At 38.9% G+C, this 18,436-nt stretch overlaps 1 long non-coding RNA gene across 1 annotated transcript; it reads left to right on the top strand.

Moving 5' to 3' along the window:
* Window positions 1-146: 146 nt before the first annotated feature.
* LOC139557934 (uncharacterized) lies at window positions 147-17,475 on the top strand. Its single transcript, XR_011671502.1, has 6 exons — window positions 147-907; window positions 990-1,073; window positions 1,205-1,252; window positions 2,146-2,274; window positions 2,423-2,551; window positions 17,401-17,475. It is a non-coding gene; the product is annotated as an uncharacterized lncRNA (long non-coding RNA).
* The last annotated feature ends 961 nt before the right edge of the window (window positions 17,476-18,436 follow it).

Consider the following 18,436-nt stretch of genomic DNA (forward strand, 5'->3'; position numbering starts at 1 on the left):
ATTGTTTGTACAGATGAACGTGGTACCTTCAGGCATTTGTAAATTACTCCCAAGGATGAACCAGACTTGTGGAGGTCTACAATTATTTTTCTGAGATCTTCGCTGATTTCTTTTGATTTCCCCATGATGTCAAGCAAAGAGGCACTGAGTTTGAAGGTAGGCCTTGAAATACTACATCCACAGGTACACCTCCAATTGACTCAAATTATGTCAATTAGCCTATCAGAAGCTTCTAAAGCAATGACATCATTTTCTGGAATTTTCCAAGCTGTTTAAAGGCACAATCAACTTAGTGTATGTAAACTTCTGACCCACTGTAATTGTGATACAGTGAATTACATTTACATTTAAGTCATTTAGCTGACGCTCTTATCCAGAGCGACTTACAAATTGGAAAGTTCATACATATTCATCCTGGTCCCCCCGTGGGGAATGAACCCACAACCCTGGCATTGCAAGCGCCATGCTCTACCAACTGAGCCACACGGGACCAATTATAAATGAAATAATCTGTCTGGAAACAATTGTTGGAAAAATGACTTGTGTCATGCACAAAGTAGATGTCCTAACTGACTTGCCAAAACTATAGTTTGTTAACAAGAAATTTGTGGAGTGGTTGAAAAACAAGTTTTAATGACTCCAACCTAAGTGTATGTAAACTTCTGACTTCAACTGTATGTGTTTGTATGTGTGTATTTCAGGCTTCCTGGATTCTAAGCAGCTGATTGGTCAGCCCCATCGATGATTGGAGCTCCGTACCCTCGTCAGGGGAAACAGCTGTTGTCAATTATCAACTCCTTCTCCAGCTGGATAAAAGCCAAGAGAGAGAGAGCATCTTTGATGTACTGTGTTGGTTGTTGCCCAGTGACAGTTTTGTTGAAAGTATTTTGTAGCTGCCACTTCTGAGGTATGTGTATGCCAAAAGGACTGTGTTTTTGATTATTGAAATTGTTCACTTTACGTTAGTAATTCTTCTGTTTTTGTTCCAGGAGGTGAAGGCTGCTTGGGAGTGCTTAGGCAAGAGGCCTGTGGGCATACATATACCCGTAGTATTTACTGTCTATGCACACTAGGTAAGACCTGGGTGGACCATCCCATGTATTTTGGTTAGCGCTCCAGGGGGTGTTAAAAGGTTAGGTAAGTAGTGGTTAGGTAGGAGAGGGGACTTTTTAACTTTTACTTTCTTTGCTTTGGTTCCGTCCAGCCCCTTTTCTCCAAATTACCGTGTGAAGGAATAAATTCCCTGTTAAAGGTAATATTCTCTGCCTCTGTCATCTTTACCTCCACCTACAGTCACATACCTCTTTACCTCCACCTACAGTCACATACCTCTTTACCTCCACCTACAGTCACATACCTCTTTACCTCCACCTACAGTCACGTACCTCTTTACCTCCACCTACAGTCACGTACCTCTTTACCTCCACCTACAGTCACGTACCTCTTTACCTCCACCTACAGTCACGTACCTCTTTACCTCCACCTACAGTCACGTACCTCTTTACCTCCACCTACAGTCACGTACCTCTTTACCTCCACCTACAGTCACGTACCTCTTTACCTCCACCTACAGTCACGTACCTCTTTACCTACAGTCACGTACCTCTTTACCTCCAGTCACGTACCTCTTTACCTCCAGTCACGTACCTCTTTACCTCCAGTCACGTACCTCTTTACCTCCAGTCACGTACCTCTTTACCTCCAGTCACGTACCTCTTTACCTCCAGTCACGTACCTCTTTACCTCCAGTCACGTACCTCTTTACCTCCAGTCACGTACCTCTTTACCTCCAGTCACGTACCTCTTTACCTCCAGTCACGTACCTCTTTACCTCCAGTCACGTACCTCTTTACCTCCAGTCACGTACCTCTTTACCTCCAGTCACGTACCTCTTTACCTCCAGTCACGTACCTCTTTACCTCCAGTCACGTACCTCTTTACCTCCAGTCACGTACCTCTTTACCTCCAGTCACGTACCTCTTTACCTCCAGTCACGTACCTCTTTACCTCCAGTCACGTACCTCTTTACCTCCAGTCACGTACCTCTTTACCTCCAGTCACGTACCTCTTTACCTCCAGTCACGTACCTCTTTACCTCCAGTCACGTACCTCTTTACCTCCAGTCACGTACCTCTTTACCTCCAGTCACGTACCTCTTTCACTCCACGGGGAGTTGAAGGGTGTTGTGTTCCCTCCAAGAGGCGTAACATCAAAACTCAAAAGAACAATGACTCCAACCTGTCTGTCACACCAAACGACGAGCATCAAACACTGGTAATCTTCCACTTAACTTGTCAATAGGGGGGCGCTGTTTTCACTTTGGAATAAATCATGCCCAAATTAAACTGCCTCGTACTCTATTCTAGATCATACAATTTGCATATTATTATTACTATTGTAAAGTGAAAGTTTCCTTTCCTAGGAAACTAAAAGCGAGGCGGCCGTCTCTGTCGGCACCGGAAGTATCAGACTTATAGATGACCTGGAGCCAGTGGGTTTGGCGACGAATATGATGTGAGGGCCAGCCAACGAGAGCATACAGGTAGCAATGGTGGGTAGTATATGTGGCTTTGGTGACAGAGCGGATGGCACTGTGATATACTGCATCCAATTTGCTGAGTAGAGTGTTGGAGGCTATTTTGTAAATGACATCGCCGAAGTCGAGGATCGGTAGGATAGTTCGTTTTACGAGGGTATGTTTGGCAGCATGAGTGAAGGATGCTTTGTTGCGAAACAGGAAGCGGATTCCAGATACGTTTTGGATTTGAGATGCTTAATGTTAGTCTGGAAGGCGAGGTTTACAGTCTAACCAGACCCCTAGGTATTTGTAGTTGTCCACATATTCTAAGTCAGAACCATCCAGAGTAGTGATGCTGGACGGGCGGGCAAGTGCAGGCAGCGTTCGGTTTTGTAATAGACTTGGCCTGTTTTATAAAAGACCTGGCCTGTATTATACTAGACCTGGCCTGTGTTATAATAGACATGGCCTGTAGACCTGGTCTGTATTATAATTGACCTGGTCTGTATTATAATTGTCCTTACCTGTATTATACTAGACCTGGCCTGTCATATAATAGACCCTGCCTGTATTACAATAGTTCTGGTCTGTATTATAATCGACCTGGCCTGTATTATACTAGACCTGGCCTGTAGACCTGTCCTGTATAATAATAGTTCTTGACCTGTATTATAATAGACCTGGCCTGTATTACAATAGAATAGGTCTGTATTATAATAGACCTGGCCTGTATTATACTAGACCTGGCCTGTAGACCTGGCCTGTGTTATAATAGACATGGCCTGTAGACCTGGTCTGTATTATAATTGACCTGGTCTGTATTATAATTGACCTGGTCTGTATTATAATTGACCTGGCCTGTATTATAATTGACCTGGCCTGTATTATAATTGACCTGGCCTGTATTATAATTGATCTGGCCTGTACTATACCAGACCTGGCCTGTAGACCTGGCCGGTAATAAAAATAGACCTGGCCTGTATTCTAATAGACCTGGCCTGTATTCTAATAGACCTGGCCAGTAAACATGGCCTGTATAATAATAGACCTATCCTGTATAATGATAGACCTGGTCTGTATTATAGACGTGACCTGTATTATACTAGACCTGGCCTGTAGATCTGGCCTGTATTATAATAGACCTGGTCTGTATTATGATAGACCTGGCCTGTATTATAATAGACCTTTCCAGAATAATAATAGACCTGTATAATAATATACCTGGCCTGTATTATAATAGATCTGGTCTGTGTTATAATAGACCTGGCCTGTATACCTGGCCTGTATTATAATAGACCTGGCCTGTATTATAATAGACCTGATCTATTAAAATAGACCTGGCCTGTATTATACTAGACCTGGCATATAGATATGGCCTGTATAATAATAGACCTGGTATGTATTATAATAGACCTGACCTGTATTATACTAGACCTGGCCTGTAGACCTGGCCTGTATTACAATAGACCTGTCCTGTATTATAATAGACCTGGCCTGTATTATAATAGACCTGGCCTGTAAACCTGACCTGTATTATAATAGACCTGGCCTGTATTATAATAGACCTGGCCTGTAAACCTGACCTGTATTATAATAGACCTGGCCTGTATTATAATAGACCTGGCCTGTATTATAATATACCTGACCTGTAGACCTATCCTGTATTATAATAAACCTGGCCTGTATTCAAATAAACATGTTCTTTATTATAATATACCAGGACTGTATTCTACTAGACCTGGCCGGTTTACCTGGCCTGTAGACCTGGCCTGTGTTATAATAGACCTGGCCTGTGTTATAATAGACCTGGCCTGTTTTATAATAGACCTGACCTGTATTAATATACCTGGTCTGTATTTTAATATAACTCTCCTGTATTATAATAGACCTGGAATGTAAACCCGGCCTGTATTATAATAGACCTGGTCTGTATTATAATAGACCTTACCTGTATTATACTAGACCTGGCCTGTATTACAATAGTTCTGGTCTGTATTATAATCGACCTGGCCTGTATTATACTAGACCTGGCCTGTAGACCTGTCCTGTATAATAATAGTTCTTGACCTGTATTATAATAGACCTGGCCTGTATTATACTAGACCTGGATTGAAGAGCTGGCCTGTATTATAATAGACCTGACCTGTATTATACTAGACCTGGCCTGTAGACCTGGCCTGTATTATAATAGACCTGACCTGTGTTATAATATACCTGGTCTGTGTTATACTAGACCTGGCCTGTATTATAATATAACTGTCCCTTATTATAATAGACCTGGTCTGTATTATAATAGAACTTGCCTGTATTATAATAGTTCTGGTCTGTATTATAATAGACCTGGCCTGTAGATCTGTCCTGTATTATAATAGACCTGGCCTGTATTATAATAGACCTGGCATGTATTATACTAGACCTGGTCTGTATTATACTAGACCTGGTCTGTATTATACTAGACCTGGCCTGTATTATAATTGAACTTGCCTGTATTATAATAGGCCTGACCTGTATTATACTAGACCTGGCCTGTAGACCTGGCCTGTATTACAATTGACCTGGCCTGTATTATAATAGACCTTACCTGTATTATAATAGACCTGGCCTGTATTAAAATAGACCTGTCATGTATTATAATATACCTGGTCTGTAAACCCGGCCTGTATTATACTAGACCTGGTCTGTATTATACTAGACCTGGTCTGTATTATACTAGACCTGGCCTGTATTATAATTGAACTTGCCTGTATTATAATAGACCTGGCCTGTAGACCTGGCCTGTATTATAATATACCTGGCCTGTATTATAATAGACCTGGCCTGTAAACCCGGCCTGCATTATAATAGACCTGGTCTGTATTACAATAGAATTGACCTGTATTATACTTGACCTGGCCTGTAGTCCTGGCCTGTATTATAATATACCTGGCCTGTATTATAATAGACCTGACCTGTATTATAATAGACCTGACCTGTATTAATATACCTGGCCTGTATTATAATATACCTGGCCTGTATTATAATAGACCTGACCTGTATTAATATACCTGGTCTGTATTATAATTGAACTTGCCTGTATTATACTAGACCTGGTCTGTACTATAATAGACCTGACCTGTATTATAATATACCTGGTTTGTATTATAACAGACCTGGCCTGTATTATATTACAACTGACCTGTATTATACTAGACCTGACCTGTATTATACTAGACCTGGCCTGTATTATAATAGACCTGGTCTGTACTATAATAGACCTGACCTGTATTATAATATACCTGGTTTGTATTATAACAGACCTGGCCTGTATTATATTACAACTGACCTGTATTATACTAGACCTGGCCTGTAGACCTGACCTGTATTATACTAGACCTGACCTGTATTATACTAGACCTGACCTGTATTATAATATACCTGGCCTGTATTATAATATACATGGCCTGTATTATAATATACCTGGCCTGTATTATAATATACCTGGCCTGTATTATAATAGTTCTGGTCTGTATTATACTAGACCTGCCCTGTAAACCCGGCCTGTATTATACTAGACCTGGCCTGTAGACCTGGCCTGTAATATAATAGTTCTGGTCTGTATTATAATAGACCTTGCCTGTAATATAATAGCTCTGGCCTGTATTATAATAGTTCTGGTCTGTATTATAATAGACCTTGCCTGTATAATAATAGACCTGGCCTGTATTATAATAGACCTGACTTGTAGACCTGGCTTGTAGACATGGTCTGTATTATAATAGACCTGGTCTGTTTTTTATAATAGACCTGGCCTCTATTATACTAGACCTGGCCTGTATTGTAATATACCTGGTCTGTATTATAATAGACCTGGACTGTATTATAATAGAACTGACCTGTATTATAATAAACCTGGCCTGTATTCAAATAAACATGTTCTTTATTATAATATACCAGGACTGTATTCTACTAGACCTGGCCGGTTTACCTGGCCTGTAGACCTGGCCTGTGTTATAATAGACCTGGCCTGTGTTATAATAGACCTGGCCTGTTTTATAATAGACCTGACCTGTATTAATATACCTGGTCTGTATTTTAATATAACTCTCCTGTATTATAATAGACCTGGAATGTAAACCCGGCCTGTATTATAATAGACCTGGTCTGTATTATACTAGACCTTACCTGTATTATACTAGACCTGGCCTGTATTACAATAGTTCTGGTCTGTATTATAATCGACCTGGCCTGTATTATACTAGACCTGGCCTGTAGACCTGTCCTGTATAATAATAGTTCTTGACCTGTATTATAATAGACCTGGCCTGTATTATACTAGACCTGGATTGAAGAGCTGGCCTGTATTATAATAGACCTGACCTGTATTATAATAGACCTGGCCTGTAGACCTGACCTGTGTTATAATATACCTGGTCTGTGTTATACTAGACCTGGCCTGTATTATAATATAACTGTCCCTTATTATAATAGACCTGGTCTGTATTATAATAGAACTTGCCTGTATTATAATAGTTCTGGTCTGTATTATAATAGACCTGGCCTGTAGATCTGTCCTGTATTATAATAGACCTGGCCTGTATTATAATAGACCTGGCATGTATTATACTAGACCTGGTCTGTATTATACTAGACCTGGCCTGTATTATAATTGAACTTGCCTGTATTATAATAGACCTTACCTGTATTATACTAGACCTGGCCTGTAGACCTGGCCTGTATTACAATTGACCTGGCCTGTATTATAATAGACCTTACCTGTATTATAATAGACCTGGCCTGTATTAAAATAGACCTGTCATGTATTATAATATACCTGGTCTGTAAACCCGGCCTGTATTATACTAGACCTGGTCTGTATTATACTAGACCTGGTCTGTATTATACTAGACCTGGTCTGTATTATACTAGACCTGGTCTGTATTATACTAGACCTGGCCTGTATTATAATTGAACTTGCCTGTATTATAATAGACCTGGCCTGTAGACCTGGCCTGTATTATAATATACCTGGCCTGTATTATAATAGACCTGGCCTGTAAACCCGGCCTGCATTATAATAGACCTGGTCTGTATTACAATAGAATTGACCTGTATTATACTTGACCTGGCCTGTAGTCCTGGCCTGTATTATAATATACCTGGCCTGTATTATAATAGACCTGACCTGTATTAATATACCTGGCCTGTATTATAATATACCTGGCCTGTATTATAATAGACCTGACCTGTATTAATATACCTGGTCTGTATTATAATTGAACTTGCCTGTATTATACTAGACCTGGTCTGTACTATAATAGACCTGACCTGTATTATAATATACCTGGTTTGTATTATAACAGACCTGGCCTGTATTATATTACAACTGACCTGTATTATACTAGACCTGGCCTGTAGACCTGACCTGTATTATACTAGACCTGACCTGTATTATACTAGACCTGACCTGTATTATACCAGACCTGGCCTGTATTATAATAGACCTGGTCTGTACTATAATAGACCTGACCTGTATTATAATATACCTGGTTTGTATTATAACAGACCTGGCCTGTATTATATTACAACTGACCTGTATTATACTAGACCTGGCCTGTAGACCTGACCTGTATTATACTAGACCTGACCTGTATTATACTAGACCTGACCTGTATTATAATATACCTGGCCTGTATTATAATATACATGGCCTGTATTATAATATACCTGGCCTGTATTATAATAGTTCTGGTCTGTATTATACTAGACCTGCCCTGTAAACCCGGCCTGTATTATACTAGACCTGGCCTGTAGACCTGGCCTGTAATATAATAGTTCTGGTCTGTATTATAATAGACCTTGCCTGTAATATAATAGCTCTGGCCTGTATTATAATAGTTCTGGTCTGTATTATAATAGACCTTGCCTGTATAATAATAGACCTGGCCTGTATTATAATAGACCTGACTTGTAGACCTGGCTTGTAGACATGGTCTGTATTATAATAGACCTGGTCTGTTTTTTATAATAGACCTGGCCTCTATTATACTAGACCTGGCCTGTATTGTAATATACCTGGTCTGTATTATAATAGACCTGGACTGTATTATAATAGAACTGACCTGTATTATACTACACATGGCCTGTAGACCTGACCTGTATTACAATTGACCTGGCCTGTATTATACTAGACCTGACCTTTAGAATTGGTCTGTATTATAATAGAAAACGTCTGTATTATAATAGAAAACGTCTGTATTATAATAGAAAACGTCTGTATTATAATAGAAAACGTCTGTATTATAATAGAAAACGTCTGTATTATAATAGACCTGGCCTGTATTATAATAGACCTGGCCTGTATTATACTAGACCTGGCCTGTATTATAATAGGCCTGGTCTGTATTATAATTGAACTTGCCTGTATTATAATAGACCTGGTCTGTATTATAATAGATCTGACCTGTATTATACTAGACATGGCCTATAGACCTGGCCTGTATTATACTAGACCTGGCCTGTAGACCTGGCCTGTATTATAATAGACCTGGCCTGTATTATACTAGACATGGCCTATAGACCTGGCCTGTATTATACTAGACCTGGCCTGTAGACCTGGCCTGTATTATAATATTTCTGGTCTGTATTATAATAGACCTTGCCTGTATAATAATAGACCTGGTCTGTTTTATAATAGACCTGGCCTCTTATACTAGACCTGGCCTGTAGACCTGGCCTGTATTGTAATATACCTGGTCTGTATTATAATAGACCTGGACTGTATTATAATAGACCTGGCCTGTATTATACTAGACATGGCCTTTAGAAAAGGCCTGTCTTATACTAGACCTGGTTTGTATTATAATACACCTGACCTGTATTATACTAGACCTGGCCTGTAGACCTGGTTTGTATTATAATAGGCCTGGTCTGTATTATAATAGGCCTGGTCTGTATTATAATAGGCCTGGTCTGTATTATAATAGGCCTGGTCTGTATTATAATTGAACTTGCCTGTATTATAATAGACCTGGACTGTATTATAATAGACATGGTCTGTTTAATAATAGACCTGGTTTGTATTATAATAGACCTGGCCTGTAGACCTGGCCTGTATTATAATAGAAAACGTCTGTATTATATTAGACCTGGCCTGTATTATACTAGACCTGGCCTGTATTATACTAGACCTGGCCTGTACTATAATAGACCTGACCTGTATTATAATATACCTGGTTTGTATTATAACAGACCTGGCCTGTATTATATTACAACTGACCTGTATTATACTAGACCTGGCCTGTAGACCTGACCTGTATTATACTAGACCTGACCTGTATTATACTAGACCTGACCTGTATTATACTAGACCTGGCCTGTATTATAATAGACCTGGTCTGTACTATAATAGACCTGACCTGTATTATAATATACCTGGTTTGTATTATAACAGACCTGGCCTGTATTATATTACAACTGACCTGTATTATACTAGACCTGGCCTGTAGACCTGACCTGTATTATACTAGACCTGACCTGTATTATACTAGACCTGACCTGTATTATAATATACCTGGCCTGTATTATAATATACATGGCCTGTATTATAATATACCTGGCCTGTATTATAATAGTTCTGGTCTGTATTATACTAGACCTGCCCTGTAAACCCGGCCTGTATTATACTAGACCTGGCCTGTAGACCTGGCCTGTAATATAATAGTTCTGGTCTGTATTATAATAGACCTTGCCTGTAATATAATAGCTCTGGCCTGTATTATAATAGTTCTGGTCTGTATTATAATAGACCTTGCCTGTATAATAATAGACCTGGCCTGTATTATAATAGACCTGACTTGTAGACCTGGCTTGTAGACATGGTCTGTATTATAATAGACCTGGTCTGTTTTTTATAATAGACCTGGCCTCTATTATACTAGACCTGGCCTGTATTGTAATATACCTGGTCTGTATTATAATAGACCTGGACTGTATTATAATAGAACTGACCTGTATTATACTACACATGGCCTGTAGACCTGACCTGTATTACAATTGACCTGGCCTGTATTATACTAGACCTGACCTTTAGAATTGGTCTGTATTATAATAGAAAACGTCTGTATTATAATAGAAAACGTCTGTATTATAATAGAAAACGTCTGTATTATAATAGAAAACGTCTGTATTATAATAGAAAACGTCTGTATTATAATAGACCTGGCCTGTATTATAATAGACCTGGCCTGTATTATACTAGACCTGGCCTGTATTATAATAGGCCTGGTCTGTATTATAATTGAACTTGCCTGTATTATAATAGACCTGGTCTGTATTATAATAGATCTGACCTGTATTATACTAGACATGGCCTATAGACCTGGCCTGTATTATACTAGACCTGGCCTGTAGACCTGGCCTGTATTATAATAGACCTGGCCTGTATTATACTAGACATGGCCTATAGACCTGGCCTGTATTATACTAGACCTGGCCTGTAGACCTGGCCTGTATTATAATATTTCTGGTCTGTATTATAATAGACCTTGCCTGTATAATAATAGACCTGGTCTGTTTTATAATAGACCTGGCCTCTTATACTAGACCTGGCCTGTAGACCTGGCCTGTATTGTAATATACCTGGTCTGTATTATAATAGACCTGGACTGTATTATAATAGACCTGGCCTGTATTATACTAGACATGGCCTTTAGAAAAGGCCTGTCTTATACTAGACCTGGTTTGTATTATAATACACCTGACCTGTATTATACTAGACCTGGCCTGTAGACCTGGTTTGTATTATAATAGGCCTGGTCTGTATTATAATAGGCCTGGTCTGTATTATAATAGGCCTGGTCTGTATTATAATAGGCCTGGTCTGTATTATAATTGAACTTGCCTGTATTATAATAGACCTGGACTGTATTATAATAGACATGGTCTGTTTAATAATAGACCTGGTTTGTATTATAATAGACCTGGCCTGTAGACCTGGCCTGTATTATAATAGAAAACGTCTGTATTATATTAGACCTGGCCTGTATTATACTAGACCTGGCCTGTATTATACTAGACCTGGCCTGTACTATAATAGACCTGACCTGTATTATAATATACCTGGTTTGTATTATAACAGACCTGGCCTGTATTATATTACAACTGACCTGTATTATACTAGACCTGGCCTGTAGACCTGACCTGTATTATACTAGACCTGACCTGTATTATACTAGACCTGACCTGTATTATACTAGACCTGGCCTGTATTATAATAGACCTGGTCTGTACTATAATAGACCTGACCTGTATTATAATATACCTGGTTTGTATTATAACAGACCTGGCCTGTATTATATTACAACTGACCTGTATTATACTAGACCTGGCCTGTAGACCTGACCTGTATTATACTAGACCTGACCTGTATTATAATATACCTGGCCTGTATTATAATATACATGGCCTGTATTATAATATACATGGCCTGTATTATAATATACCTGGCCTGTATTATAATAGTTCTGGTCTGTATTATACTAGACCTGCCCTGTAAACCCGGCCTGTATTATACTAGACCTGGCCTGTAGACCTGGCCTGTAATATAATAGTTCTGGTCTGTATTATAATAGACCTTGCCTGTAATATAATAGCTCTGGCCTGTATTATAATAGTTCTGGTCTGTATTATAATAGACCTTGCCTGTATAATAATAGACCTGGCCTGTATTATAATAGACCTGACTTGTAGACCTGGCTTGTAGACATGGTCTGTATTATAATAGACCTGGTCTGTTTTTTATAATAGACCTGGCCTCTATTATACTAGACCTGGCCTGTATTGTAATATACCTGGTCTGTATTATAATAGACCTGGACTGTATTATAATAGAACTGACCTGTATTATACTACACATGGCCTGTAGACCTGACCTGTATTACAATTGACCTGGCCTGTATTATACTAGACCTGACCTTTAGAATTGGTCTGTATTATAATAGAAAACGTCTGTATTATAATAGAAAACGTCTGTATTATAATAGAAAACGTCTGTATTATAATAGAAAACGTCTGTATTATAATAGAAAACATCTGTATTATAATAGAAAACATCTGTATTATAATAGAAAACGTCTGTATTATAATAGACCTGGCCTGTATTATACTAGACCTGGCCTGTATTATACTAGACCTGGCCTGTATTATAATAGGCCTGGTCTGTATTATAATTGAACTTGCCTGTATTATAATAGACCTGGTCTGTATTGTAATATACCTGGTCTGTATTATAATAGACCTGGACTGTATTATAATAGAACTGACCTGTATTATACTACACATGGCCTGTAGACCTGACCTGTATTACAATTGACCTGGCCTGTATTATACTAGACCTGACCTTTAGAATTGGTCTGTATTATAATAGAAAACGTCTGTATTATAATAGAAAACGTCTGTATTATAATAGAAAACGTCTGTATTATAATAGAAAACGTCTGTATTATAATAGAAAACATCTGTATTATAATAGAAAACATCTGTATTATAATAGAAAACATCTGTATTATAATAGACCTGGCCTGTATTATACTAGACCTGGCCTGTATTATAATAGGCCTGGCCTGTATTATAATTGAACTTGCCTGTATTATAATAGACCTGGTCTGTATTATAATAGATCTGACCTGTATTATACTAGACATGGCCTATAGACCTGGCCTGTATTATACTAGACCTGGCCTGTAGACCTGGCCTGTATTATAATAGACCTGGCCTGTATTATACTAGACATGGCCTATAGACCTGGCCTGTATTATACTAGACCTGGCCTGTAGACCTGGCCTGTATTATAATATTTCTGGTCTGTATTATAATAGATCTTGCCTGTATAATAATAGACCTGGTCTGTTTTATAATAGACCTGGCCTCTTATACTAGACCTGGCCTGTAGACCTGGCCTGTATTGTAATATACCTGGTCTGTATTATAATAGACCTGGACTGTAATATAATAGACCTGGCCTGTATTATACTAGACATGGCCTTTAGAAAAGGCCTGTATTATACTAGACCTGGTTTGTATTATAATACACCTGACCTGTATTATACTAGACCTGGCCTGTAGACCTGGTCTGTATTATAATAGGCCTGGTCTGTATTATAATAGGCCTGGTCTGTATTATAATAGGCCTGGTCTGTATTATAATTGAACTTGCCTGTATTATAATAGACCTGGACTGTATTATACTAGACATGGTCTGTTTAATAATAGACCTGGTTTGTATTATAATAGACCTGGCCTGTAGACCTGGCCTGTATTATAATAGGCCTGGTCTGTATTATAATAGACCTGGTCTGTATTATAATTGAACTTGCCTGTATTATAATAGGCCTGGTCTGTATTATAATTGAACTTGCCTGTATTATAATTGAACTTGCCTGTATTATAATAGACCTGGTTTGTATTATAATAGACCTGGCCTGTAGACCTGGTCTGTATTATAATAGGCCTGGTCTGTATTATAATAGACCTGGTCTGTATTATAATTGAACTTGCCTGTATTATAATAGACCTGGTCTGTATTATAATAGACCTGGCCTGTATTATACCAGACCTGCCTGTAGACCTGGCCTGTAATATAATAGCTCTGGCCTTTATTGTAATAGACCTGGTCTGTTTTGTAATAGACCTGGTCTGTTTAATAATAGACCTGGTCTGTTTAATAATAGACCTGGTTTGTATTATAATAGACCTGACCTGTATTATACTAGACCTGGCCTGTAGACCTGGTCTGTATTATAATAGGCCTGGTCTGTATTATAATAGGCCTGGTCTGTATTATAATAGGCCTGGTCTGTATTATAATAGGCCTGGTCTGTATTATAATAGGCCTGGTCTGTATTATAATAGGCCTGGTCTGTATTATACTAGACCTGGCCTGTATTATAATAGGCCTGGTCTGTATTATAATAGACCTGGCTTGTATTATAATACACCTGCCCTGTATTAAAATACCTGGTCTGTATTATAATATAACTTGCCTGTATTATAATAGACCTGGCCTGTAAACCCGGCCTATATTATAATAGACCTGGTCTGTATTATACTAGACCTGGCCTGTAGACCTGGCCTGTTTTACAATTGACCTGGCCTGTATTATACTAGACCTGGCCTGTAGACCTGGCCTGTTTTACAATTGACCTGGCCTGTAGAATAGTTCTGTATTATAATAGACCTGGTCTGTATTATACTAGACCTGGCCTGTAGACCTGGCCTGTTTTACAATTGACCTGGCCTGTATTATACTAGACCTGGCCTGTAGACCTGGCCTGTTTTACAATTGACCTGGCCTGTAGAATAGTTCTGTATTATACTAGACCTGGCCTGTAGACCTGGCCTGTTTTACAATTGACCTGGCCTGTAGAATAGTTCTGTATTATACTAGTTCTGGCCTGTATTATAATAGTTCTGGCCTGTATTATACTAGTTCTGGCCTGTATTATACTAGTTCTGGCGTGTGTTATAATCGTTCTGGTCTGTATTATAATAGACCTGACCTGTATAATAGACCTGACCTGTATTATACTAGACCTTGCCTGTAGACCTGGCCTGTAGACCTGGCCTGTTTTATAATAGACTTGGCCTGTTTTATAATAGACCTGGCCTGTTTTATAATAGACCTGGCCTGTTTTATAATAGACCTGGTCTGTTTTATAATAGACCCGGTCTGTATTATAATTGAACTTGCCTGTATTATACTAGACCTGGTCTGTGTTATACTAGACCTGGCCTGTATTATAATATAACTGTCCCTTATTATAATAGACCTGGTCTGTATTATAATAGAACTTGCCTGTATTATAAAAGTTCTGGTCTGTATTATAATAGACCTGGCCTGTATTATACTATACCTGGCCTGTAGATCTGTCCTGTCTTATAATAGACCTGGCCTGTATTATAATAGACCTGACCTGTATTATACTAGACCTGGCCTGTAGACCTGACCTGTATTAATATACCTGGTCTGTATTATAATAGAACATGCCTGTATTATAATAGTTCTGGTCTGTATTATAATAGACCTGGCCTGTGTTATACTATACCTGGCCTGTCGATCTGTCCTGTATTATAATAGACCTGGCCTGTATTATAATAGACCTGGTCTGTATTATGATAGACCTGGCCTGTATTATACTAGACCTGGTCTGTAAACCCGGCCTGTATTATACTAGACCTGGTCTGTATTATACTAGACCTGGTCTGTATTATACTAGACCTGGCCTGTATTATAATTGAACTTGCCTGTATTATAATAGACCTGACCTGTAGACCTGGCCTGTATTACAATTGACCTGGCCTGTATTATAATAGACCTTACCTGTATTATACTAGACCTGGCCTGTAGTCCTGGCCTGTATTATAATAGACCTGACCTGTATTAATATACCTGGTCTGTATTATAATAGACCTGGCTTGTAAACCTGGCCTGTATTATAATAGACCTGGTCTGTATTATAATAGACCTGACCTGTATTATAATATACCTGGTTTGTTTTATAATAGACCTGACCTGTATTAATATACCTGGTCTGTATTATAATAGAACTTGCCTGTATTATAATAGAACTGACCTGTACACCTGGTCGGTATTATAATAGTTCTGGTCTGTATTATAATAGACCTGACCTGTATTATACTAGACCTGGCTTGTTTTATAATAGACCTGACCTGTATTAATATACCTGGTCTGTATTATAATAGAACTTGCCTGTATTATAATAGACCCGGCCTGTATTATACTAGACCTGGCCTGTAGACCTGGCCTGTAGACCTGGCCTGTAGACCTGGCCTGTATTATAATAGACCTGGCTTGTATTATAATAGACCTGACCTGTATTAATATACCTGGTCTGTATTATAATAGACCCGGTCTGTATTATAATAGACCCGGCCTGTATTATACTAGACCTGGCCTGTAGACCTGGCCTGTAGACCTGGCCTGTATTATAATAGCCCTGGCCTGTATTATAATAGACCTGACCTGTATTATAATAGACCTGACCTGTATTATAATAGACCTGGTCTGTAAACCTAGCCTGTATCGTAATAGACCTGGCCTGTATTCTAGTTGAACTTGCTTGTATTATAATAGACCCGGCCTGTATTATACTAGACCTGGCCTGTAAACCTGGCCTGTAAACCTGGCCTGTAGACCTGGCCTGTAGACCTGGCCTGTATCGTAATAGACCTGGCCTGTATTAATATACCTGGTCTGTATTATAATAGACCCGGCCTGTATTATACTAGACCTGGCCTGTAGACCTGGCCTGTAGACCTGACATGTATTATAATAGACCTGGCCTGTAAACCCGGCCTGTATTATAATAGACCTGGTCTGTATTACAATAGAACTGACCTGTATTATACTAGACCTGGCCTGTAGTCCTGGCCTGTATTACAATATCAAATCAAGTTTATTTTATATAGCCCTTCGTACATCAGCTAATATCTCGAAGTGCTGTACAGAAACACAGCCAAAAACCCCAAACAGCAAGCAATGCAGGTGTAGAAGCACTGTGGCTAGGAAAAACTCCCTAGAAAGGCCAAAACCTAGGAAGAAACCTAGAGAGGAACCAGGCTATGAGGGGTGGCCAGTCCTCTTCTGGCTGTGCCAGGTGGAGCTAGATCTGGCCTGTATTATAATAGACCTGGCCTGTAAACCCGGCCTGTATTATACTAGACCTGGTCTGTATTATATTATAACTGACCTGTATTATACTAGACCTGGCCTGTAGACCTGGCCTGTAATATAATAGACCTGGCCTGTATTATAATAGTTCTGATCTGTGTGACGACCCTCCCACTCTGTCTGCCGTATTCTCTCTTTGTTCTTGTTTCCTTATTAGGATGTCGGAGGGCGGAGTTGGGAGGGTCGTCAGCTACATGGGAAACACCTGGGCCCGGTGTCTCCCAGGATAAATGCACCACTTCCCCATTCATGGAGGAGACTCTCTCCATGCAGACACCTTGATAGATTTTGTTGTGTTTCTTGGTGGTTTTTTGGTTGTTTGCTTTAGCATCTTTCAACACCCTGCATTATCACATTCATGCATGCAAAACACTCACTTACACTACTGATTACTGATTACACACACCATTGTATATTATACCTAGTAACTTTATTTAATAAATATATATTTTGTTACTCCTTATCTCCACGTTGTCTCCCTTTTGTTACGGGCTTTGAGCCGGTTTGTGACATTTGTATTATAATAGACCTAGTCTGTATAATAATAGACCTAGTCTGTATTATAATAGACCTGGCCTGTATTATAATAGACCTGGCCTGTATTATAATAGACCTGGCCTGTATTATAATAGACCTGGCCTGTATTATAATAGACCTGGCCTGTATTATAATAGACCTGGCCTGTATTATAATAGACCTGGCCTGTATTATAATAGACCTGGCCTGTATTATAATAGACCTGGCCTGTATTATAATAGACCTGGCCTGTATTATAATAGACCTGGCCTGTATTATAATAGACCTGGCCTGTATTATAATAGACCTGGCCTGTATTATAATAGACCTGGCCTGTATTATAATAGACCTAGTCTGTATTATAATAGACCTAGTCTGTATTATAATAGACCTGACCTGTATTATAATAGACCTGGTCTGTATTATAATAGACCTGGTCTGTATTATAATAGACCTGGTCTGTATTATAATAGACCTAGTCTGTATTATAATAGACCTAGTCTGTATTATAATAGACCTGGTCTGTATTATAATAGACCTGGCCTGTTTTAATAATAGACCTGGCCTGTTTTAATAGACCTGGTCTGTTTTAATAATAGACCTGGCCTGTATTGTAATAGACCCGGCCTGTTTTAATAATAGACCTGGTCTGTTTTAATAATAGACCTGGCCTGTAT

Source organism: Salvelinus alpinus, chromosome 28, assembly GCF_045679555.1.
Source record: "Salvelinus alpinus chromosome 28, SLU_Salpinus.1, whole genome shotgun sequence".
NCBI lineage: Eukaryota > Metazoa > Chordata > Actinopteri > Salmoniformes > Salmonidae > Salvelinus > Salvelinus alpinus.